Below are 15,825 nucleotides of genomic sequence, written 5' to 3'. Positions count from 1 at the left end.
GAATACCTGAGATCTTCAGTGCTACTGCTTTAGAACTGGTAAAATATGTTCTTTGAGCCTATAATATTGATACATTTGTATTTTTCTTTTAATTTTCTTGGCCCTGACTTTTTCTCCTTCTACTTTATGAGTTCATTCCATTATTTAGTGTGTATATATATTCTTATATATTATATATTTGTACATGATTGGAAGAGCATAAGGAAACAAGGGTGTAAATTATATATAATTTTTGCATATATACATGTACATTTATATATATGTGTATGTGTGTGTGAATACCGTTGGCCCTTGAACAACATGAAGTACTGTTGACCAGAAGCCTTACTGATAACATAGTTGTTAACATATTTTATATGTTATATGTATTATATACTGTGTTTCTACAATAAAGCAAGCTAGACAAAAGAAAGTATAATTATGAAAACCATAAGAAGAAAAAATGTATTTACTGTTAATTAAGTGGATCATAATAATGGTATTCATCCCAGCCACCCTCACTTTGAGTAGACTGAGAGGAGGAAGAGGAGTGGTTGGTCTTGCTATCTCAGTGATGGCAAGGGCACAAAAAAATTGACATGTAAGTGGACCTGCCCAGCTCAAGCTTGTGTTGTTTAAGGGTCAGTATATCACACTACTATATGCCAGGCACTATTCCAGGCACTTGGAGTATGTTAGTGAACAAAACAGATGTAATTTTCTGCTTACTTTTTTGCAGAAGGCTTTAGAAAATAAATAATAAAAATAATAAATTATAGATACGTTAGGAGTTGAAGTGTTATGGAATATAGGGCAGCATGGGGCTGAAGAGATATAAGTGGGGGTGCAACTTTCACTTTTAATTAGGGTGGCTGGGTAGGCCTCTTTGAGAGGATGAACTCTGAGCGAATACTCTAAGGAAGACAGAGAAGACCATTTGGATTTGGAGGAGAGTTCTGGGAAGAGTGAACAGTCCGTGCAAAGACCATAAGGCACGAGCATGCTTGACATATTCAATAAATAGCATGGAAGCACGTGTATGTGGCTGAAGAGAGTCAGAAGGAGAGAATAATGATAAGTTCAGGGAAGTCTGAGGGTTGCAAGTCTACAGGGTTATTGTAAAGACTTTGTCACATACTCTGAATGAGACAGAAAAATGTCAGGAGAATTTGAGCAGGGAATGACTTTATTTGACTGACTTTTTACAAGAATCACTCCAGTCGCTATGTTTAGAACAGATCTTGTGATGGAAAGGTTGGAGGCATGAAACCAATTTACACACTAACGGCAGAAATTCAGGCCAACGATAATGTAGGCTTGGGTCAGAGTGATAGCAGAGGAGGTGCTAATAAGTTGTCAGATGCTGAATACATTCTGAATGTAAATCCAGTAAGATTCCTTGACACGTTGTATGTGGGGTGTAAATGAAAGATAGCAGTCAAGGAAGTTTCTAGGTTTTCGCCTAAGAAACTTAAAAGAAAATGTTACCACTAGTTGAGATGGAGAAGGCTGCAGGTGAAGCAGATGCGAGGGTGAGATTGGGAGCAGAATTCAAAGTTCTGCTTAGGTATGTCACGTTTGAGATCTTTATCTTTTCTGAGTGGAAAGTTCACGTAGGCACTTGGATATACACATTTAGACTTCCATAGAAAGTCTAGATGAGGTAAAGTTTGGAGTTATAGATTGAGATCTATCAGAATATAGATGTTATGTAAGCAATATGAATTAAAGTCACCAAAAGAGAGAGTCGACTTAAAAAGAAGAAAGCCATTACAACATTTAGAATTTAGGTAAAGGAGGAAGAAATGTAAGCAAAGAAGAAAGAACAACAAAATAGTATGCTGTATCACAGAAGTCAAGCAAGAGTACTTTTTAAAAATAGAGATCTTGAATCTAATTATAATTTACCTTAAAGTTGAGGAATTTGAGGAAGACATTGCATTCGGCAACACCAGGTTCATTGATAACATTAAAGCAGTAGATTTACTGGAGTTATATGAATATGAACCAGAGAGGAGAGAAAGAAAGAAAGCAAGATGAGGAAACAACACCTCGAATGGACAATTCTTTGCATGTAAGATAAGCTGAAGGTAAAGATTGTAAACTGTGAAGTCAGAGTATTTTCCTAAACTTAAATCACAGCTCTACTTATGTATTAGCTTTTGAATGTTGCAAGCATTATTTCACCTTGCTAAGCCTCAGTTTTCTCATCTGGAAAATACAGTTACTAATAGTACTTATTTCACAGGTGTTTTTGTGAAAACTAAATGAAGCAGTCTATGGAAATCCCTTAGCACAGTACCTTGTATGTAGTAGGATTTTTAAAAATCCTAGCTATTATTATTTCTATTAAAGCCATTAATATTAATAAGCCTTTGAGACATTTTATTATGAAGAGAAGAACAGAAGCAGGAGTTTTATAACCTTGTACGTAGCTTTAAATATAATTCTAACTATCTTGTCATATATGTCATATATGTATATGTATACGTATATATATACACACTCACAAGTGTACAAACATAATGACTCACATATGTTACTTGAAGTTGGAATAAAAATAGTCATGGTGCACATATTTAGTAAACTGTTACAATTTGTTTCCATTTTAAGATTTAAATATAACAGCAATTTTGATGTCCCTGAAAACCTCATTAAGCAGGATTCAACTGTATAAGCATTTAGATCAAAGAGCATAGTTCTTTTGAGGGAACTTTTAGAAGTATAGAGCTTTAGAACTCTATAAGTTACTCAACTATCAGATGATTCAAGTTGTCATTGAACCATTACTTTTTAAAGTAAGCATATGCTGCGGTTGCCTGGAAACCACAATCTATCTTTGAGTTCATGAAATTTCTGAACCAGAATTCTATATATGGGTCAAATATCATGTATTTCCACAGGATGAGAAAATCTAAAAGTTCGGTAAGTGCAATCAAAGACAATACGACAGAACTGACCCCCAGAGCTGCCAAGAAATTCAGAAGACTGGATCATGATTCAGGAACTAAACCAACTCATTGCCAGTAAGAAAACAAAACCAACAACCAAAACAACTGACAAAAACGTAAGTATTTCCAAAGCTGATTTTTAAAATAAAGTTTAAAACATCTATGTTTACTTATTTCAAGCCAGATTTTACAACACTCTATTTGCCTGTCTCAGCCCCGAACATCTTACAGGCTCTTTTAGTGCCATGTATCACTGGAGTCATTTATTCAGCGACTACCAAAGATACTTAGGAGGTAAGGTTGTTCAGATTTAGTACATTGGAGGTGAGAGAAAGGAGTATCGACTGATGGAATTCACTAAGAAAGGAGATGCAGGAGATGGACCAAAGTTGGGGCATGAGATCATGAGTTCAGCTTTGAACATGTTGATTTTGAGATTCTTGTTAAATCTCTAAGTGAAGATGTCAAGAAAGTATTTGAGTATATGAGTTAGTGGTTCAGAGCACAAGAAACTTAGTCTAGTGATAAAAACTTGGAAATAACAGCATGTAAGTTACCAATTGAAGCCTTTAATCTTGGGGAAAGGACGTAGACTGACAAGAAAATAGACCCTAACAAAAACCCTGAATAACTCTAATCTTCAAAACTCCTATCTGCTGGTTTAAGTGTCTGGGAAGGGTCCACAGTAATTCAAGAAAAACTAAAAAAATAGTTATTCAAGTTAAGGGAAACAAGTTTAAATAAATGGGTCATATTCAATTGATGAAATTCTATGAGTGGTTAAGTAAGATGAGAGCTAAAATATATATACTGGCATCAAGGCACAGAGGTCACTGATGTCCTTAGTAAGTAAAAAGTTGGTGAAGTGCAGGCATATATTTGTTTCAATAAAACACAAGCTGTTTAAGCATGAGAGGAAACAGAAAATGCATTCCTCTGTCTTTTAAGAAATCTGTGAATTGAAGCAGAGAGATAGAACTGCAGCTAAAGTAAGGAGTGGAGTCTAGAGATATTTGCTTTGATTTGGTTTTACGTTACAATCTGACATGGTGTGGCAAAGTGAAAATAAAGAAAGAGAAGCGACAATATAGGTACAAGTTTCCTGAGAAGAAAGTGATAAGACTCAGAACAAAGATGCATAATGAACTAGCCATAGGTAGAAGGATGGATATTTCCTGAGAGAGAGAGAGGCTGAAGAGAGACACACATACAGAGAGAGAGAGAAAGAGAGAGAGAGAGAAACAGGTGCAGATGACAAGTAGAGGTCGGTTTATAGATTGATGGCTTACATTAACGAGGGTCCTATTTAAAGATCTCCCACCTCAAGCCTCCATCTGAGAATTAAGGAGAACACAGGAGAGTCAAGATTTTGAGAAATATGAAGACTTGAAATAATCTTATGAGAGATCACTGAGTAGAGAAAAATGGTCATGAATGTAGTGGTACCAACTGATTTTCAATTGCACAGAAAAAGAAAGATAGCTAGAAAATTGTGTTTTATTTAGAGTAGATGGGTTTACAAGAATTAGAAGGAAAGACCAAAGTACAAGCCTTGAGGACACTGGAACAAGAAAGTATTTGTGGGGAAAACCAGATTTAAATAATGTATCACAGACAGGAGAATAATATTCATTACTTATTCATTATTGTATCTCCAGCAAGGTGGGTGTGATCATTTTGTAAAAATTCATCTTGTAATATGATGATAAAATGTGCCCTTTTTCTATGTACATGCTATATTTCAATGAAACAGTTTTACAAATAAAAACTACACAAAAGTACCAGTGAATTATAAGTCCACAGTTGTATTCAGTCTACTCTAGCCAGAATGTACTTTTTTAAACATCTGCTGCCATAACAGGAAAGAGTATACTGAACCTGCAGTTTAGTTGTTTGGTTTTCAAGACACTATGGACATAGCACACCAAGTCATTTAAAATGTATTGGAATAATGCTGTTATGATCCTCTTTTATGTCTGAAGGATCAATATCAATATACCTCTTTTTTCCTGATACTTATCGTTTTCTTTTTCTTGTTATTTCTTGATTACTTTTGGCAGGGGTTTGTCATTTTAACGGCTTTTTTCACTAAAAAAAAAAAAAAAAAAAAAAAATAGTATTGATTTTCTTCATTCTCTGTACCACAAGTTGCTTTTTACATCATTAATTTCTGTTCTTATCTCCTTTACTTCCTTCTATATCATTTGAATTTAATTTGCTGCTCTTCAACTTCTTGGTATCAATACACAAAACAGTGTTTTTAAGTCTCTCTTTTCTAATATACATTTAAGGTTAAGATTTTCTTCTTTCATTGTGGTAAAATTAACAAAAGTAAAAGCTACATATATTAAATGGACATTATAATGAATATTGGCAGATATATTTACCCATATAGCCACCATAACAATCAAAATATAGAACATTTTTTCTATCATTTCAGAAAGTTTCCTCATTATCTTTCCCTGTATTTCTTTACATAAATAGAATCATAGAGGTATTATTTGTATCTGTCTTATTTCTTTTAACATGTTACAATTTATTATATTTTAAAATGTTTGCTCCTTAATATTGAGATAAATTTTGCAACCAGTGAAATACACAGATCTTAAATGTATAATTTCAATAAATTTTGTCAAATGTGTAACCAATCTTCTCAATCAAGACATAGAATAATCTATCGCACCAGGAAGGTCCCTAATGCAACATTAGGCAACTACTTCTCTCAATCACATTATGCAGATTACTTTTGCCTCTTCTTTAGCTTCACATAAATGGAATTGTACAGTGTGTATTTTTTAGTGTATAGCCTCTTTCACTTGGCATAATATTTTGTAGATTCATGTATCAAGGGTGTAATCTTTCATAGTGTTAAGAAGTATTCCAAGTATCAATATATCATAATTTCTTTGTGCAAAAAGTGTTTATGCAAAATATTTATGCAAAATTATGTTTATTATTTAGCTACCATTAATGGACATTAGGATTTTCTCTTTAGTAGTTGATCATTATGAATAAAGTTACTTTAAACATTTTTATGTAAGTCTATTTGTGGATGTGGGTCTTCATTTCTCTTGAATAAATTTCTAGAATTACTAGGTAAACAGATAGATATAGATTTACCCTTATAAAAAACAGATAGTTTTTAAAGTGATCGGACCACTTTACTGACCTAAATCACTGACGTGTATGGGTGTTCAATTTGTTCCACATATTACTCAACACTGGGGATTGTCAGCTTATTAAATTTTAGAAATTATAGTGGTAGGAAGTGTTATCTTACAGTGGTTTTAATTTGGATTTTTCTGGTAGCTAACAGTATTGATCCCTTTTAATGTGATTTGGGTCATTTATTCATATTTTGTGAAAGCTTATGTTCACGTCCACTGCAATTTTTTTGCATGTTTTCCAAGTATTGATTTGTAGACATTCTTTATATATTTTGGATAAAAAGTCATTCTCCAAATGCTTTCTATGCCTCCATTAATAAGATAATGTTGTTTTTCTTCATTATGTTAATATGGATATAAAGGATAAAGTGATTTTACAGCTGGATTAGGATACTATAATTACATGCACGGACGCTTGGAAGTTTGGCACTGACTCTTGACTCAGATATAGACAGTGTGATAAACAATGTTTATTGTGTGATGTTTAATATTTGAAACTTCCCTGGCAGCATGCATGAATGATGTATACTTGGCATAATCATATAGATAGTCTTCTTTGGCCGTATAGCCAGAGGGGCACCAAAACTCTGCTGGAAAATTTAGGGAACTCTCCTGAAGCAAAGTGTTACTGCTCAAATTTTAGTGGTTGAATCCAGAAGTGAAGGACAACCTTGTGCAAATAAGAAATACCCGCGGGAGCTGTGCCTGGAAATCTCTTGCTTGCCTGCACAGTCTTTCTCCTGTTCTTTCCTTCCGCCCACTTTTTCTCCTCTTTATTCTGCTGTACCCTAATTTTTGCTTCATAAAGATACGTTCTATGGCTTTGTAGGTCTTTTCAATTATCTATTACTGTTGTAATCTTTGCAAAGAGGAAATACATTTATTGATGGGCAACCACTCAGTTGAACTTCCTAGGATTAGCATACTGAATAGACTGTGCTTTGTTTTTGTTTTCAGAATTTGGCTATTTCATCTAAATTTTTAGGATCTTAACATAAAATTGTTTGTGGGAGTCACTTATTGTACTTGTAATATCTGTAGGATCTCTAATGATAGCCCCTTTTTTCATTTCTGATATTGATAATTCTGTCTTTGTCTCTTTCTCTTCCTCTCTGTCTCTCTGTTGCTCTCTGTGTATGTGTCTAAGTGTGTGTGTGTGTGTGTGTGTGTGTGTGTGTGTGTTCTGGCATGCATGTCTGTCTCCTCTGACTAGTCTTGCTAGGGTTATATCAATTGCATTAATTCTTCTAGAGACCAACTTGGACTTTCTTAATTTTCTCTATTGCTATGCATTTTCTATTTTATCTTTTTGCTTTTATCTTATTTACTTCATTTTCTGTATTTTACGATTAAGTTGTCCCGTTTTTCTATATTCTTAAGGCAAAACTTAGTTTGCTAATTTTAAACCTTTCTATTTCTCCAATATAAGCATTTTAGTCTATAAATTTTCTTCTAAACATTGTTTTAGTCATATCCACCAATTTTTAAATATTGTGTTGTTATTTTTAGTGAGTTCAAAATATGTTTTAATTTTCTTATATTTCTTTTCTGACACACATGTTATTTAGAAGGGTAATACTAATATGATAGAATATGTAATTTTTCTGGGTTTCTTACTTTTTAAAAAGTTTTATTATATTAGAATAAGAAAAGAAATCATAAGACGTTGAATTCTAAAAATTATTGAGACCAATTCAGTCATCATTATGTCACTTTCTTTGTTAAGGTTCCATGTGTATTTGAAAGGGATGTTGCTGTTCATATTCTTTTACAGATTTTATATATTCCTAATGTTTTTTATGTAACATTTATATCAATTATTCAAAGAGGATATTTAATATCAACAACAATAAGTATAGACCTGTCTATGTCTCTCTTCCCTTTTGCTATTTTTGCTCTGGGCATTTAAAGTTTGTCTCTTTTTTTTTTTTTTTTTAAGAGAAAATTCTCACTCTGTCACCCAGGCTGGAGTTCAGTGGTACAATCATAACTCACTATAGACTCAAACTCCTGGGTTCAAGTGCTCCTTCCACCTCAACTTCCCAAAATGCTGGGATTACAGGTGTGAGCCACTGTGCTCAGACTGAAGCTTGCCTCTTTTACCATTGTGTAGTATCTTTTTAAAATCTGGAAGTGCTTCTTTTCTGAAGTTTATTTCATTTAATATTAATCTAGCCACTTGAATTTTATTATGCATACATTTTTATAGCACATCTTTTTCCTCTCATTTTTGAACTTTTCTGGCCTGTATCATTAAACCATGTATCCTGTTGAGAACATGTTGTTGAAGGACTTTGCTTTTTTTTTGTATCTTATCTGAAAAATTCTATTTGCCTTTTTAGTATATTTACACTTAATGTAATTATATATATGTTTAGTCTAGGTCCATAATTTTGCTACTTGTTTGTTTAATACTTTTGTAGGTAAAACCTCTGTTTATGTGAAACCATTTGGCCCCTGCCACTCTGAGTTATCATCATCCTCACTGAATTCAGGAAGCCAAATTCAATAGCAACATCCCCCACTGTCATTTTTGGCCTAAGTAATAGCCACGATAGACCCACAAAAATTAAATAAAAGAACTCGACAGTACTCGCCTCACTAATGTACTTTTAAAGGCTAGATGAAAAAAGTGTCCTCTACACTATCATGTGACACACAGGGAGTAAATAAGCAGGTCTAACGTAGTATTGCAGTCTAGCATTTCAACTTCCTTTAAGCTGGATACTTGTCTGTACTATACTAAGCAAATTTTGGCATTTTCTCTTCAATAATTGTAGGCCACCTTTAAGTTCATGTATCAGCCAACTAACAAAGCACACTTTTAAACCCAGTATCAATTTGTACAATCAATTAAGAATCTCTGCTTACAGTACCCAAGTCAACAAATTTATTCCATGATAACTACATTTCTTCTACCTTTACTCTATGTCCTTAGAATTGTTTTCCAGACACCTTCTTTAGATTTCTATAAATATAAATTAGATAAATTTTGCAAAACACTGGGCAGAGGAAATTACGGCATACACCTACGAGTCACACTTTGTACTTGACTCTCGGGATCTGTTTGGAATTAAACCTGTTTATAAATCTAAGAGCAAGACCTCTGGTAGAAGTCTTTGGTGGAGGTGTTAAGAAATATCAGTAGTTTCCTTTAAGACAAACTTAGAAGAGACCATTTGCTTTCTTGTCAAAGGAGTGTTGATAGGGTGAGGGGCTGCTGTTTCTATTGACAAAGACAGCTGAGCAATATTTGGAAAATCAAAGTTCTTAGCATAAAAACCTGCCCAGAGGCTGTGTGCAGTGGTTCACACCTGTAATCCCAGCACTTTGGAAGGCTGAGGCAGGAAGATTGCTTGAGCCCAGGAGTTTGAAACCAGCCTGGGTGACAAAGAGAGACCCTGATTCTACATAAAATAAAATTACCTGGGGGTGGAGGTACACACCTGTAGTTTCAGATATTTAGGAGGCTAAGGTGGGAGGCCTGCTTAAGCCCAGGAAGTTGAGGCTGCAGTGAGCTGTGATTGCACACTGCACTCTAGCCTGGGTGACAGAGCCCCAATACTTTATAAATCAATGCCCTAACTTTACCAAAAGAGACCTTCAAAGATTTTGAATTCATTTACATTGCAATCTGCCCACCCACAGGTTTAACATTTATGTGTGCTTTTTAGAAACTCTATCTTGTGGCTAATAAAGATATGGCATTTTTTTTTCTGGTTTGTTGCCTAGAGCTTGAGTTAAAAAGTCTTGAGCTCAAAATTTTCTTTCTGCACATTTTTCAGTAATGTAGAGGCACATGAACAATCCACAGTTCCAATATTCCATTTCCATAAAATGTCCTATGGTATTAAATATTAGGCCATTCAAAGCTTTATTGACACTTAATTCCTGGTGACCACAGATGACAGTTTAAATAAGTGTTTGCCACAGCATGGTGCAGGCTGCCAATGCGTTTACTACCAGCATCAGCGTTATTAATGCCTCTAGATCTAGTCAGAAAAGAGAACCAATCCAGATTTGTATCTCTAAGATATTAATGAAAAAACTCAAACATTGTAAAACATTTCAAGAGGTTTTCTGAGCCAAATGTGAGGACCATGACCTGTGGTACAGCCTCAGGAGGTCCTAAGAGCATGTGCTCAAGATGGTTAGGTTATAGCTTGATTTTATACATTTTAGGGAGACTGAAGTTACAGGCAAAGGCACAAACTAATACATGTAAGGTATACATTGGTTCAGCCCAGAAAGACAGGATATCTCAAAATAGGAGCTTCCAGGTTATATGTGGATGCAAAAATTTCCTCACTGACAATTGGTTGAAAGAATTACGCTTTGCCAAAAGAGTTGAAGTCAGCAGAAAGAAATGTTTGGGATTAAGATAAGGGGGGTTGTGGTAGCCAAGATTCTTGTTATGCAGATGAAGCCTACAGGTAGCAGGCTTCAGAGAGAATAGATTGTAAATGTCCCTTATCAGACCCTAAAAGGTGTCAGACTTTTAGTTAAATCTTTCCTGGATCAGGAAATGATCTGGAAAGAGAAAGGGATTCTCTATAGAATTTACATTTTCCCCACAAGGCACGGCTTTGCAAGATTATTCTAAAATATATTAAATAAATATATTTTGGGGTAAAATATTTTGATTTCCTTTAGAGCCTGTTGCCTGTCATGTGATGTTATTCCAGGGTTAGGTTGGAATTGGTATCTTATTGCTACAAAGAGTCTGTTCTATCGGTCTTAGGTTCAATGTTAATGCTGGTCAGTTGCATCTAAAAAACAAAAGGGAGAGGGTATAGTGAAACTTGTCTCAGACCGTCTTCCTATCATGGCCTGAATTGATTTTTCAGGTTTCTTTGGAATCCTGAAAGAAATCCCCTCTTTGGCTGAGGGGGTGGGTTACATTCAGTCAGTTGGGGGGCGTAGAATTTTATTTTTGGTTTACAAAGGTTCTGTCTCTCTCAAACTCCTTCTGCTACTAATAACTGAATTGACTAGAGATCAGAGAATCAAAGCCACTATAAGTGCTATGGGATAAGAGAACTATTGTGGGAATTAGATCTTACCAAATTTTGAGAGGAGGTGGGGAAATGGTAGTCTAGAAGGCAGAGTTGAGGGATCAGAGGAATAAGACATGAATCAGTCCTCCTGAAGCATTGATGTGAGGAGGTAAGTTAGAGCTTGAGAGAATCAAAGAAGCCACATGTGACCAGCTGCCAGTGGGGGATGATGAGGGGTTGATGTGTACGGATGTTGATGGGAAGTGAGTTCCTATGTAACTATTGCCTGTATGCATCTGCAACTAAGCATCTGGTAATAGACTGGGACCATCTGCTGGTGGGCCTTTGTGCCTGCTTGACTTAGAGCTTATGGAGAAACTGAACCTGTGTGACCACTGAAGCTAGATCATAAATTCAATACAGCTCCTGCCCGGCTCTCTCTTAGCACGCTTGCCCTTAGAATCCAGACACCATGCTATAAAGTCCCGATCATATGGAGACCAACTAAAGTCTCTGGCCCTCTGGCACAGCAGAGATCCCAGTCAATAGCCAGCACCAACTTACCAGTCATGTGCATGAGCCATCCTGGAAGCAGATCCTCTAGCTTTCAGTCAAACCTTCCCCGCTGACATTAAGTGGAGAAGCAACACGCTTTCCCCACCAAGCCATACCCAAGTTGCCAATTGGTGAACAAAATAAATGTTCATTGTTATTTTAAGCCAAGGATTGACAAACTTCCCCTGCAAAGGCCAAATAGCAAATTTTCCAAGCTTTGCAGGCCACATGTTGTCTCTGCTTATTTTTTTTCCCCCACAAAAGTTCAAGAATAGTAAAAAAACAACAAAATATTCCTAGCATATTGACACACAAAAACAGGATGTAGACTGGCTTTGGCCCATGAGCTAGAGTTTACTATGTCCTGTTTCAGGCCACTAAGTTTTACAGTGATCTGTTACATAGTGCTAACCAGTTAAATAAATTGTACAAAGCTGAATTTGGAAAATTAGGAGAAAAATGAGAAGCAAGGAATCACATATGTCTGTCTGTGAGTGTGTGCATGTGTTTATTTGTATACATTCATACACAAAGTACATTTCATACGAATTCTTGTAATATCTTTATTGGCTTAAACATAGAAGATCAAATACCCAACAGAAACAGAACAGCAATACATAAAAGCCCCCATTATATATATTTTATTAAAAGGAAAGGAACAAATATATATTAAAAACCTCCCATATTCCAGGATCTCTGTGGTACCATGGCATGCATTATTTTATTTCTCTTTAAAACAGTCTTATGAAGGAGGTATTGTTATCCCTGTTTTACTAATAATGAAGCTCATTTGGACAAGTCAAATAATTTTCTCAAGGTCCCATAATTATTCCTTGATTAGTAATAAGCCGAGCTTGAATTCAAACTTAGTTCTATCTACCAAATTCTAAAGTCTATGTCTTTAAGGATTAGCTGAAGTGGATCTTAAATAAAATCACTTCAGCTAAAGTATCTTTCTCACTTTTCCTGTTTTACGGAGGAAGGAAGTGAGACACTGAGAGTTCCTTAGAATCAGAGCATGATATAACTGGCATTAAGGTTTAATTCCTTCTGCACATAACTGTCTTATGTCTCTATTTGGCTAATTTTCAGCTGCACTGTATTTAATAGGTACATTTATATGTAATACATTTTTATGTAATAAGGGATCTAAAAGTTTAGATACTATTAGATTTCATTCATGAGCTAATTTGTCTTCAGAATTTATGAACAAAATTTAAAAATTTCAGCAAATAAATAAGATATACGTTAGCCTCCCTTATTCATAGTTTTATTTTCTACAGTTTTGATTACCAGTGGTCAACAAAGAATGGAAAATATTACATTAATCCTATCGAACTTTGGGGCCATTATTAGGTAAAATAAGTGTTGCTTGAACACGAGCACTGTGATACTGCCACCATCGGTCTGATAACTGAGATAGTTACTAAGTGACTAACAGCAATCCAGGCAAGACAGAGAGGATAATATTTCATTATGCTACTCAGAAGGGTGCACAATTTAAAACCTATAAATTCTCTATTTCCAGAATTCTTTTATTTACATCATAATGCCTACATCATTCGCCTCCCTTCATCTCATCACATAGGCATTATATAATCTCACATCATTACAAGAAGAAGGATAAGTACTGTATAATAAGATAATTTCAGAGAGACACAGACCACATTCTCATAACTTTTATTATAACATATTGTTATAGTTGTTCCATTTTATTAACAGATATTGTTAATCTCTTACTGTGCCTAATTAATAAATTAAACTTTATCATAAGTATGTATGTATAGAAAAAAAGTGTAATATATATAGGGCTTGGTGCTATCTGTGATTTCAGGCATCAACTGGGACTTTGGAACACATCCCCGAGGATCAGAGGACCTCTGTATGTGTGTGTATTCTTGGTGAGTGACAGAAAAAGAGAGTTGTTTCATATGCATTTACTTGGAGGCATAGAAGACACCCTGAAAGATAATGTTGTTTTGAGTTGGCATAGTCTGCAGGAATCAGTGTTCTTTTGGGCTCTGTTTTTGTGATACATCTAACTCATGCTAAGCACCATAAAAGTTTATGGCCCAGAGACTGACAGCCAATTCCTCTCGGGAATGTACATCCATCCACCCTCTATGGCTGATTCTTTCTGATCTCTAAGCCTGCACTGAGGCACTTACTCAGGAAAACTTTTATCAAGTGCTCGTAAAAATCTGCGATCGACCTCTTGCTGCAGATTAGAATATCATCAGAAGATTTCTGTAAGCCATGGAAGGCTTTTCTCTTCCTCAGTGGAGAGAAGATGAATGGTTTTACAAATCCCTGAGGAGACTCTGCGGAGCTATAGACAGAGATGGAAGATCTTCCCATTGAAGCCGCAGGGCTCCATCTTAGCTCTGGCATTACAACGCAAAGTCTGGAGAGAACAAAGTCAAGAAGCATGCCTTTAGTCCAGTATCCCTTTATTTGGTAGGCCACTGTGCTGGAATTTTCATCAATACTCAATTATCTTCTCCTGGCCACATGCCAGGTGATAGGATGATAGAAACAAACAAAATGAAGCAAAGTCACATAAGTACTTCTGGCCAATGAAATGTGAGCCTAGGCATGTACTAACTGTTGTATTTTTATTCATGTTCCTTTTCTCTGCTGCAGGGATTGCAGACGCTTGTGTTTAGATGGAGACGATGCAAGATCAAAGCATCTTGAAATGTATGTACCACGTGAAAGACAGAAACTCTGGAATGCCTCTGAGACCTGCAGCAGAGTTTGAGTGCAAGGGAAGTAAGCTGTTATTGCATCAAGCCACCCAAATATGTGGTTTTGTTCCTGTGGCATCAACTAATCTATCCTGATTAATATACGTAGCAGCTTCATGGTGCTACATCTATCAACATTCTCCTGCTTCTAATGAATCTATCCAATGGATCTGCCTTTCACAGTTGGTACTTCAGAATAGTGAAGCAAAAATACATAATTTCATCATGTAAACCCCATCAGCCTCACCATCTTGGTGGATCTTTGTAAATGCCATTTGTTTATCAAATAGAGACCAATTATCAGCTAAAACTGAGGACCAACCTGGTCAATTTCCAAAGGTATAAGCAATGTTGTTTGTTAAGTATCCCTTTCTTAATCAATTTTGGAAAGGCTTACCTTAACATGTATCAGGAATTTTAGTTTGTTTTTTATCAACTCTCAGTTTTCTGCCACTGTTTTACACATTTCAGATTCAGTAACATCAGCCTCCTTAAATTGTCACTATTATTGATGAAATACCCTTTTTTTATCTGTCATTACTTTTGTCTCAAATTCATTTTAGAATTATTTAATTCAAAACTATATTTGGATTTAAGTTGCAGTTGTGTTAAGTTTATAAGGTAAATTAGAAATATTAAACATTTATATAATATTTAGCTGAAATATTCAAGTATATGGTTTGTCTCCATCAATTCTACCTCTTTATTTATCCCAATAAAATGTTATAGTTCCCTTTACAAAGATCTAGTGTACCTCATATTAGGTTTAGCCTTAATTATTTTAGATAACTTAGTTTTATTATAAATGAAATCTTCATTATTATTGTTGGTTTAATGGGATGATTTTATCTTTGTTATATCTATTTTATTTTGGCTCCTTTATTAAAATCATAAACTTGAATGCAAATCAAACACTTTAATTAAGCTAAATCCTTACTAGATTGGTGGAATACAACTCCATGAACTTACTATTACAAATGTTCATAGCAGCAGTATTTGTAATAGTACAAAACTGGAAATCATTCAAATGTAAATCAAAAGAGAAATAATTAACTAGCATATTCATACAATGGAATAATGCAGTTGACAAAGAGAAGTAATTAGTTATGACTCAACTACATGTTAAGTGAAGGATGCTGAATAATAAAAGATCCTTTATGAGTCTACTCACATGAAAGTCAAAAACAGGCAAAACTAATCTAGGCCGATAGAAATCAAAATATTGGTTATCTGTAAAGAGTTGTTGACTGAAAAGGGACAAAAGGAGATTTCTGGGTTGATGGAAATGTTCTGTATCTTCAGTTGAATAATGTTTACATGGGTGTATACATATGAGCTATACATTTTTATCAATTTTGCTATATGAAAATTATACCTAATTAAAACACATACACACAGCCTGCAGAACTAATATAATGGCGATAAAATC

General features: G+C 35.0%; 1 long non-coding RNA gene across 1 annotated transcript in view; it reads left to right on the top strand.

Moving 5' to 3' along the window:
* LOC144331397 (uncharacterized) overlaps nucleotides 1–15,129 on the top strand; it is a 62,723-nt gene extending 47,594 nt beyond the window's left edge. Inside the window, exon 4 of the long non-coding RNA XR_013398496.1 lies at nucleotides 13,484–15,129. This is a non-coding gene — a long non-coding RNA (uncharacterized LOC144331397). The remainder of the gene's footprint in view (nucleotides 1–13,483) is intronic.
* The last annotated feature ends 696 nt before the right edge of the window (nucleotides 15,130–15,825 follow it).

Source organism: Macaca mulatta, chromosome 9, assembly GCF_049350105.2.
Source record: "Macaca mulatta isolate MMU2019108-1 chromosome 9, T2T-MMU8v2.0, whole genome shotgun sequence".
In the NCBI taxonomy this organism is placed as follows: domain Eukaryota; kingdom Metazoa; phylum Chordata; class Mammalia; order Primates; family Cercopithecidae; genus Macaca; species Macaca mulatta.
This window is presented reverse-complemented; position numbering and strand designations above follow the sequence as displayed.